Below are 11,436 nucleotides of genomic sequence, written 5' to 3'. Positions count from 1 at the left end.
GCAGATCTTAACCGAAGAGAAAGAGGATGATAACACGCATTGAGGTTTCTAAATGAATATTTATATGTATATTGTATAAATATATCCTAAATTGACACATTCGGGAATCTGAACTACATTATTATTGTACCACGGAACACGTGAAATAAAATTTAGATATATATCTTTGGTTATTATTTTAAAAGATAAACAAAAATATTCTTGTACATGCATTTACATGTATTTGTGATAACTGAAAATAAACAAGTGCCGAAAATTATAATCAATCTTAAGTTTTACAATTTATGTTCGGTTCTGTCAAAAATTATAAAAGGTGTATTTTATATATCAAGAATTTATACGCGAGACATTAAAGATTAGACTAATGATGTATATTGTTGACTTAATGCCTAACTCAGTTATCATTTTATTATTATACCGACAAAAATGCCGGGATATCGGGAAAAATGCCGAGGTGAAAAAATACCCTAAGTGCCGAGGTCTCCAAGTGTGAGATGTCCTCATACCGCTGGAGTAAGCTGCAACAATTCACCTTCACCTTTTGTGCCAAAATTTTTTATCACATTTTTATCACATTTGCAGAAAAAAAAACCTTAGGCATACAAACACTTATATACGAAAGTAAAAAAAATAAATTCAAATTTAAAGAGACGATGAGTTATAAAACAATGTTTCCAAATGGATACGCATTAAGCACGAATCCATCGTGTTGTCACAGACACAATCTGTTACTCACAGTGCGTCACTTCCGGTAAAAAGGGGCATTTCCGAAAGTTGAAAATTCTAAAGGTATGTTTTTGAACGGAGATTACTTTTGCGACTTGTATATGTGAAACGACACACATTTATTAAAAAGCAAGAGGCCCGTGGGCCTTAATGGTCATATGACTATTGGCATAATACAATATAGTCGTTTAAAGATTTTAGCCTTTTGACCTCTGTGAATGAATATCCTGATCATTTTTATAAACAAATATTTGTAGCTCTTCATCCCATGGAAAAAAACAGGAAAAAGGAAGTTGTCAAAGAGGCCAAATATCAGGTCTCTAGGCCTTGACTTTTTATTATATATACACAACCTTGGGTGGTCAAATCATTTACATGATATTTTCAGCAATGGTAGCCCTGGTCATCTCAATAAGTGCAAAAAAGAAAACCTATAGAAAAGTATCATAGACCATTCAAAGAATGTCTTGAGAAGTTTCGTTTAAAGATTTGCTTTTGATTTTTTTTCCTACTCAGAGTTGCTAGAATATATAATATTTTTTGAGCATTTTCTTTTATTCTTTTTATTTTCATAAAAAGTACCGATTCAAAAGCAATATAGACCATACAACAACGTATCTATAAGTTTCATACATATCTCTACATGGTTTTACATTGTGCATACAAACGATTCTTACACAACAATCATACATACACACCATCACATGGTTACAGAAAAAAGTACAAAAAGTGAAAACCTTAAAATAGCAAAAGACACTACTAGACCATAAGACTAATGTGCCTATGGAGTTCCGTGCATATATCTCAACAGGTTTTCCAGTTATGCTGCGGAAACGAACCTGGCACAAAAAATATAATATTTTCAGCAATGTTTTCATGGTAACGGAAAAAAGTGCAAAAAATGAAAACCTAAAAATAGCAAAAGGCACTACTAGACCATAAGACCAATGTGTCTATGACGTTTCGTGGAAATATCTCTTCTGGTTTTAGAGTTATGCTCCGGAAACGAACCTGGTACAAAAATATGATATTTTCAGCAATGTTTCCATGGTTATGGAAAAAATACAAAAAATGAAAACCTAAAAATAGCAAAAGGCACTACTAGACCATAAGACCAATGTGTGTATGAAGTTTCGTGGAAATAATTCTACTGGTTTTAGAGTTATGCTCCGGAAACCATTCGTACGGACGGACGGAACCCATTTGTATATCCCCCGCTTACTTCGTTGGGCGGGGAACAAGAGGCCAATGGGCCTTAATGGTCATATGACTATTGGCACAATACAATATAGTCGTTTAAAGATTTTATCCATTTGACCTCTGTGAATGAAGATCCAGATCATTTTTTAAACAAATATTGTAGCCCTTCATCCCAGCATGTCACCCCCGTGACCTTGAATGAAGGTCAAGGTCATTTATTTAAACATACTTGGTAGCCCTTACCCAGCAGGCCGCAGGGACAATTTGAGTACCCTTGGCGTATTGGTTCATGAGAAGAAGTAGTTTAAAGATTTTAGCCTATGACCCATGTGACCTTGAAAGAAGATAAAGGTCATTCATTGGAACAAACCTATTAGCCCTTTATCCCAGCATGCCACAGGCCCAATATCAGGTATCTAGGCCTCTTAGTTATTCACAAGTCGTTAAAAGAGTTTAGCAAATTTGACCCCTGGTACCTTAAATGAAAGTCAAGATCACTTATTTGAACAACCCTGGTAGCGCTTCACCCCAGCATGTCACAGGCCCAATTTCAGGTCTCTAGGCCTCCTAGTTATTCTCAAGATGTCGTTAAAAATGTTTAGCCAATTTGAATGAAGGTCAAGGTAATTCATTTTAACATACTCGGTAGCCCCTTATCCAAGCATGCTGCAGGCCAATATGGGTATTTCGTTCTGGGCCTTTCGGTTGAGCTTGAGAAGTCGTTTAAAGATTTTAGCCTATTTGACCCAGTGGGTACCTTTCGGTTCTGAAAGTGAAAATCAAGGTCATTTGACCTTTGAACAAACTGGATAAGGTCTTCCTTTAACAACTGGATAGTCACTTTGTCAGGCCAAATATCAGGTCTCTAGACCTCTTAGTTGTTCTCAAGAAGTTGTTTAAAGATTGTAGCCTATTTGACCACTCTGACCTTAAATGATTTAAAGATGCTCCATCGCCGACGGAGCATAAATGATATTCACCATTTGAACAATATTTGGTGTTTAATTGTGTATATATATGTCTAGTTAACTCAAAAAATAATATAAAATAATTAACAAATACCCCTATATAGTCAACGGAAGGGGAGTTGCGTTCAAATTAGCGTAAACGCAACGACGCAGAGTAGGATCGGACTACTACTAGTTCACGCTTCAGTAAGATTTTGCGTGATATAATAATCTAAATAAACTTTAATTACTTAATTTACATTTTACCTTTTCACAGATGACAGATTTGCTTTGAATTAATAATAAACTAAAAAAGGATTTCGGTCTTCTATTTGTCTCAAGACTGATCCTTAGGCGGCACAGACAATATCATGCTCGTCATTAGCCTACTCGATTGACCTAACTAACGTGTTACTGTATGACGTGTAAACAGTTTCCTCTTTGTCGGATTCAAAATAATAATAAAGAGTTGTTATTAGATCCAATTAAAGTGTATTTGACATCAAAACAGAATATTTGTTCAAGCATTGTAACGGTAATAAACAACAAAAAGAATCGCTGGTCGAGGCTACAACCGGGGGCTATCCTCAGGAGTGTTCCAGGAATTCCATAGTTACGTCAGTCACACACCATGCAATCACTTGTCTATCATCCGTACAATAAAATTAAAGTCATGACTATGAAGCATTTAGTCTATATCGCGTACGTAGACCGATACATTAACTACAGACATTCAGAGGTCAACAGTCACACCATTTGATCAACAGACTATTTCAGTTACTTTCCGCGGTTGAAAAGCAAATATGGCGGCTCGCTCCACTTCGTACCGCATCACTACCCTGGCAACGATATAATATACCGGTAGTCGTTCCGCCTCGATTATCTCAATTTCTATTCGAAATGGACATTATTATTCATATATTATCAAATTGGAAAAAAAAAAACATAATTCAAAAATAATAATAATGATGTCAAGGTCATTCATTTGAACAAACATTATAGCCCTTTCATGCATGTCACGGGCCCAATATCAGCCTCTATGCCTCTTAGTTATTCACAAGAAGTTATTTAAAGGGACAATTCATTGAGGCTAATTCGTTACATAACCACGAAGCAAAATATGACATAAATGTATTGTTCTACAATCCTTATGAATGGTTTTGTTTGTTTGTTTGATTACTTTAACGTCCTAGTAACAGCCAGGGTCATGTAAGGACGGCCTTCCATGTATGCGGTGTGTATGAAGTGCGAGGTGTATGTTTTGGGAGACTGTGGTATATTCGTGTTGTGTCTTCTTGTATAGTGGAACTGTCCTTTTTATAGTGCTATATCACTGAAGCATACCGCCGAAGATACCAAGCTACAAACCTCACCTGATTACATTATACTGACAGCGGGCGAACCAGTCGTTGCACTCCCTGTTTGCTGAGCGCTAAGCGGGAGCAGAAACTACCACTGTTATAGACTTTGTTGTGTTTCGGCTAGGGAACAGAATCCAGAGTCTTCCTCACAAAGGCGAACGCTCAAATCAAGGCCAAGGTATAATTTGGTACATTTTATTTACAGGACGTAGATGATATATTTTGCAATAAATTTAATACCATTCGCCACTTCTACAAAACTTTAAATTTTGTTAATTATGCTCATTGTTGAAGTTTATTTTATTAACAAATAAAATAATATATTTTATATATATAATATATATATATGGACGTGGATTTGACCTTTCCTACGATAGCCAGACAGTCTCCCATCGACAGTCAATGGCCAATTCAAGGTAATGGAGAAACTCCAAACATCTCCTTCAGGGGGGTTAGACAACAGATTGTCTTTCCTATGATGAACTGACCAAATTCCATTTGTACTGTAGTCGACATAGCCACGGGTGGGTAAATCAGAAGACAGATCATCAGAATGTTCAGCTCCATTGTAAACCCAACTTGTACAGGTGTAATGAGATGAAGACAAGTCGCAGCACCAATCGGTAACCATATTAAACAGGAGTATAGATGGCTTTTAAGTGACTGATAGCGACAACTGAATGAATAATGGATACTGTGTAGTCGCGACAGAGTTGGTTTGGTTCATAAAGCCGATAGAGCATAAACCATAGCCAACATTGGAAAAATAAAAATGTTTAATTGTGAATATACTTATATCTAATTAACACAAAAATACATAAACGATAATTTATTGTGCTTTTGTTACATGCGCAATCAATATTTTATGCTATATAGGTCACAATGCCACGAACATTTAATTAATTATTTTTAGTACATTTATATTTAAAGGCCCACTACCTTTCCGAAACGGCTTTTAATTTTTAAAATGGAAATGTAAAACGAGATTTGTCGCAAAAGTTATCAACTAACCAGTAATGCTACACTTATCATCACCTTCTGAACGTTTTAATTTAGATAAATAAAATGTTAATTTTCATAAAGCGGGTCGTCTTTTGTTTCCCGCCGTCGTCCTAAATACCGCGCGGTAGTTAATTATCACTGCGCAAGATGGCAAAACAGCGAGATGAAACCCAACTGTTGTCAGGTATATTACGCAGGAAATCTTGCATAAACTTCATGTTGTAACCTCATCTTATGACATCGATATATATTCTTATGTTATTAATGTTCTTTTAGAAACCTTGAAATTTTGCTCCGGAAAGGTAGTGGGCCTTTAAGTAAAATAAGAAGCTCAAACTTTTTTAATGATGGTAATGGTGCTACTTTTTTAATGGTAATGCTGCTAGTTAAGTAACTACATGTATTGTAAAATACGAATTCGTCTGCTCCTGTTTTTGATAGAGAAAAAAACACTGTTTGTCAGCGGTGGAGCATCTTTATCGTCTGATAAGCAGCCAGTATGGAAGGGCGCTGTTTATAGGTCTGTAAATGTGATAAACCAAACCAAATGTTTAAAGCACTTTTTTACAATGTTATAGAATAATATCATCAGATAGGTAATTTTGTGAAATGCATCGAACCAGCACTAAAAAGAATATAGTACATGTATATAAGAACATGTATGGCAATTATGACACTGTTTTCAATCCCGATATAAAGGGAATCTACACTTATAAAATATTTATAGTATTTGTGACTTCATAGCTACTTTGACCGCTCTGGATTCAGTATCCAGGCCGTTATATACCATAGTCTACAAAAGTGGCAGTTTCTGCTCAAGCATCGAGACTGGAACGAATGGTTCGTTCATGGTCAGTCAAATCGGATGTACGAAACTAATCCTTCTTTTTATAGTTATTATATCCTTCCGAAAACTAATTCTCTGAAATAAGAATATCGAACCAATAAGAGATATAATTATGACCTACTTTGTAACCGTATTTCATTTTATCAAATATATATCATATGTTTCCTCTGTCCTCTTCCCGAATCCGAACCCCCTCTAAACCGGCGATGCACTGTTGTAAATTAATACTTAGACCTGGGGGATATATCTGAAATAATGTTTCGACTTGAAATGAGTTTGTTATCTGTGTCCATTTTGTCCTGTTTGATATTTTTTGTGTTTATTGCTATATGAATTATTTAAACACCGTATGTGGAATGCTTATGGGAATAAGCGTTCCGCTACATGGTGTGACCAAACTGATACCAGGCATATCCCATTAAATCATGACATATTAACTTCCTTTGTCATTTACATTTGCAATGACTACAGTGTATATCTATTTATTGTTGTTGGAGGTAGGGCCCTGTAGGTAGGGTCTTAGGAGAATACAAACTGTCCATATTGCAAGATCATTATCCCTTCCCTTCTTCCTTACATCTACCTTGACACCGCCTCAATTTTGGCCTTATGTTGAGCGCTTATCCCTGTAAGGAAGGCTCTGGGTTCTGTCCCCCGGCCGAGATACACCATAGTTACAGTAAATCAAAGTCTAGACAAAAGATAAAAAGTTAGGAATAATGTCGCTTATTTACTTAACACAGATGTGATATAATTATTGATTCACTTGAATAGATTTCAAAATAGTTTTGAAGCTATATAGTATTATCTAAAGCGATTTATGATGGGATTACACGTTCATTGATGTGTTGTAGCGCCTTAACATGAAACATATTAAAGTTATTCCTTAAATTCAATATATATAACATAAAATACAGTCTCTGTGAAATCCAACAATTAATATATATAACATAAAATACAGTCTCTGTGAAATCCAACAATTAACGTAGACCGTCCTTTCTGTGACGTCATAGATTTGTAACGTCGCTATCCGGATACCAGCAAACGTATTTTATATCTCCGTACCCATCTATTACAACTCGCTTTTGAAATCGACATTCCAGCAATTATTTCGTCTTTAACTCTTTCGAGTGTTTACTTGAAGTGTATCGATCTAAAGATGTGACAATCGGTAAATGGAGTATAATTTGAAGATTCTTGCAAGAAGTGAAATCCAAGAATCATAATAGTCTCTAAACAATCAGATGGAACACACATGAATTTACCAGGACCCAATGTGAAAAACTTCACGTCAGTAGTAACAAATGAATGAGTGCTATCATTATAATTGTATACCTATCTTTTTGCAAAATAGAAATAAATTTACACAGTATATGGATATCGAGGGATATAGTGGTGTTTTGAATGGAAATATTTGAGTTTCGAGCTCTTCGTAAGATACTTTCACACTAATTTTAGTCCGGAAACGGACAAACAAAATACGGAAATAAAAGTGCAAGAATTTTTTTTTTTTATTTCATTTTTAGTTAAAATCTTGTACTTATATACTTACTTGTACTACTGTACTTATAATGTGAAAGATGTTATAATGGAGATTAATCCATTTTAATACAGTATCACACAGAGCAAAGTATTTGTCTCAGAAAAAAACTGATATATTCCCTGCTGAATTAGACTATTTTCGAAAGTTTCAGGTCGTGCCTACAACATAAACATACATCTTACAAACTAGTTTGTTATAATTTATGTAATAAATAAACGAAGTCATTAAGATATGAAATTATTCTGTTTTCTGGTTTACAAAAGGGTTAATGAATGATATAAAACGTTGAAAAGTACTACGGATTCGCCTATTTTTTCACATTTTCAGGCCAAAATTTAAGGGGTATTAGGAAGCAAATCGGCCATATTTTGAAAGATAATGCGGTGAGGTATACTTTTTATTGGCTTTTCATATTACAAATAGGACAATCTTCAAGGAAATTCTAAAATATCGATTTTTCTTGAGAGCATTTTTTTCAGAAAAAAAGAAAACATGACTATTTTGATGCAATTTTTTACTAAAATTGGATCCGGAATTAATTTGAAAATAATGATATTTCGTTTTATGGAGGAAAACTCAGCTTATTGGATATAGTTATGAATTCTTTATCACCTACTGAAGGAATGAACATGTTACAGGCGTATTATTTAGATGTTAAGGCATGTTACAGGGAGGAAATATTATTTATTTTAAAATCCGGAATATTAAGTCATAAGTACATATCTTTAAGCAACCCTGGAAGAAAAAGAAGTAACCCGGTGACATATGATTTTTATGCTGTTTTTATGATCAGGATATACCTAAAATAAAAAATGAACGAAATTCCTGAGAGGAAACCAGAAAGGACGGTCTACCTAAAATATTATAAATGAACTGTTATAATCCTTAACTGAAAAACGATATTACAACCAAGAATATCGATAATGTTGTAAATAATAGTACCAGTAGTGATCAATTAAAAAAAATCCGCAAACTAGTGGCCATGACTGTCACTTGAGTATTGATTTACCTTGGTATTATATAATGTCAGTCACGTGATTTGTAATGCTAAGTGTGTTCTGAATACAGGTTCATTGTTTCTTTTCTGTAGAAATATGAATATTTACCTTTATTTCCCATATTGGGCCCCGCTCCTCCTGTCCCGAGGGAGTCAGAGCCAAAATTCATACAAACTCTTTTCCCCTTCCTCCAAGAATGTTTCTGGCCAAAATTGGTTACAATTCATGCAGAACTCTATGACTAGCAGCGATTTAAGAAAATGTTGGCGGACGCCACGACAAGACATAATTGATACCTATTATGTATGACACTAAATACATGTAGTTATAAGATAAGAAAGATAGATAAACTCCTATAGGTATATTATCAATACATCATATAAAATTCATATCATTAATTTATGTTTTAGAACTTCCTAGAATATTAGCATGTGCAAATATAAGTAGGGATCTAGAATGAACTATTTCCATAAATTTCTGTGTGTTTGTTTGTTTACTGTTTTTAGTTAGATATTCTAGAAGTAGAAGGTTCTCATATATACTTGAATTAGGGTTTAGCTATATATACTTTTCTTTCTTTGATTTTGTTTGTTTGTTTGATTAATTAACGTCCTATTAACAGCTATGGTCATGTAAGGACGGCCTGCGGTGCGGTGTGTGCGTGTATGTTGTGCGAGGTGCGTGTTTTGGGAGACTGCGGTATATTCATGTTGTGTCTTCTTGTATAGTGGAACTGTTGCCCTTTTTAGAGTGCTAATTAACGTCCTATTAACAACTATGGTCATGTAAAGACGGCATCCCGTGTATGCGGTGTGTTGCGTGAATGTTGTGTGAGGTGCGTGTTTTGAGAGAGACTGCGGTATATTCATGTTGTGTCTTCTTGTATAGTAGAACTTTTGCCCTTTTTATAGTGTTATATCACTAAAGTATGCCGCCAAAGACACCAAACAACACACCCCACCCAGTCACATTATACTGACAACGGGCGAACCAGTCGTCCCACTCCCTGTATGCTGAGCGTTAAGCAGGAGCAGAAACTACCACTTTTACAGACTTTGGTATGTCTCGGCCTGGGGACAGGACCCAGAGCCTTCCTCACAGGGGCGAACGCTCAACTCAAGGCCAAAAGTGAGGCGGTGCCAAGGGAGGCATTAGGAGCTATATATACTTCAGCTGCCCACGGCTAATCAGAACTATAATGAGACCCTCAACTAGACATATCAAGAATTGTACAACGCCATATTAGATTCTATTGGAAGAGCTATTGTGACTTTATCTGTGGATTACTATAACGCATTGTGTAGATTTATTCATATTGCCTGGAACTTTACAAATTATCTTTAGAGATACATTTTCCTCGTGGAGTTGTGAATATTGTTAATTAGGAACCTGGAAGGATTAAAGATTATATCTGGACCTTTACATACAGATAAGCAACACTTTAAATTATCGTATTACTCTTGTACCACCACCAAGTACTTTAGATATTGTAAACCATCTCTGTATAATATTGTATATACAAATAAATTGTGTTTTGAATTTAGCTGCTGGTTTCTCATTTCTGTTATTCTTTATTGTAACATACCTGATAACTATTTACTAGATATAGAGTACCAACAACAAAACTTGTGGGAAGGGAAAGTTCTTTGTTTAGAGTATGTGGCTGCGACATTCCTTTGTGACACATATGTATTAATCACGTGATTATATCAGCGCGGGAAATACAGGCATGTGTGTTTAAAACAGCTGATCGGCAGCCATGTTCTAAGCTCACCGCCCTTCGGGCCAGCTGAGGTAAAAATGGCTTGTGAACTATATAAAGTTAACCATTTCCACGAGGGGAGACATCCATGGACTCCGAAACATTTACATCAATATTTGGTTTTCTTTATGTGAATGGAATTAGATTATGTTATTTGTTGAGTTTGAGAAGGATATTTTTGAAGATGAAACGGTTACATAATGTAAAATTCATTTGGCCTCTGGTCCCGACCTTCAGACCCCTGGGTGTCAGTCAGGGAAATTTTGTCAACATGTTTCAACCACCGTCTCGTACTGATAATTCTGATATTTCACACATTTCATATAATAAATAACTAAATAATCATCAAAAATGTGTTTTCCCTATATAAACTATAGCAAACTTTACCCCCTCCCCAGAAAAACACGAGACACCAGGATCCTTTTGTTTGTTTGTTTGATTAATTAACGTCCTATTAACAGCTATGGTCATGTAAGGACGGCCTCCCATGCATGCGGTGTGTTGTGTGTATGTTGTGCACGGTGCGAGTTTGGGGAGACTGCGGTATATTCGTGTTGTGTCTTCTTGTATAGTGGAACTATTGCCTATCTTATAGTACTATATCACTGAAGTATGCCGCCGAAGACACCAAGCAACACACCACATCCGGTCACATTATACTGACAACGGGCGAACCAGTCGTCCCACTCCCTGTATGCTGAGCGCTAAACAGGAGAAGAAACTACCACTTTTATAGACTTTGGTGTGTCTCGGTCAGGGGACAGAACCCAGAACCTTCCTCACAGTGGCGAACGCTCAACTCAAGGCCAAAAGTGAGGCGGTGTCAAGGGAGGCATTAGGAAAGATAAAGTCAGTTAGGAAGAAGAGAAAAGATAAGATCCTAAATTTAGTCGCCTTTAACGATCATACGATAGGGGCAGCAGGTACAATTCTAACGCCCTACCTGCAGGGCCAACACAAATTATTCACGATTTTTGTATAGGACCTTAAGACCTTTCTGTCTATGAAGAGTATCTGATTTTACCATTTCTTGAATTTCAGAAGAAAATT

This window comes from Argopecten irradians, chromosome 16, assembly GCF_041381155.1.
Source record: "Argopecten irradians isolate NY chromosome 16, Ai_NY, whole genome shotgun sequence".
In the NCBI taxonomy this organism is placed as follows: domain Eukaryota; kingdom Metazoa; phylum Mollusca; class Bivalvia; order Pectinida; family Pectinidae; genus Argopecten; species Argopecten irradians.
Note: the sequence above shows the minus strand (reverse complement) of the source record.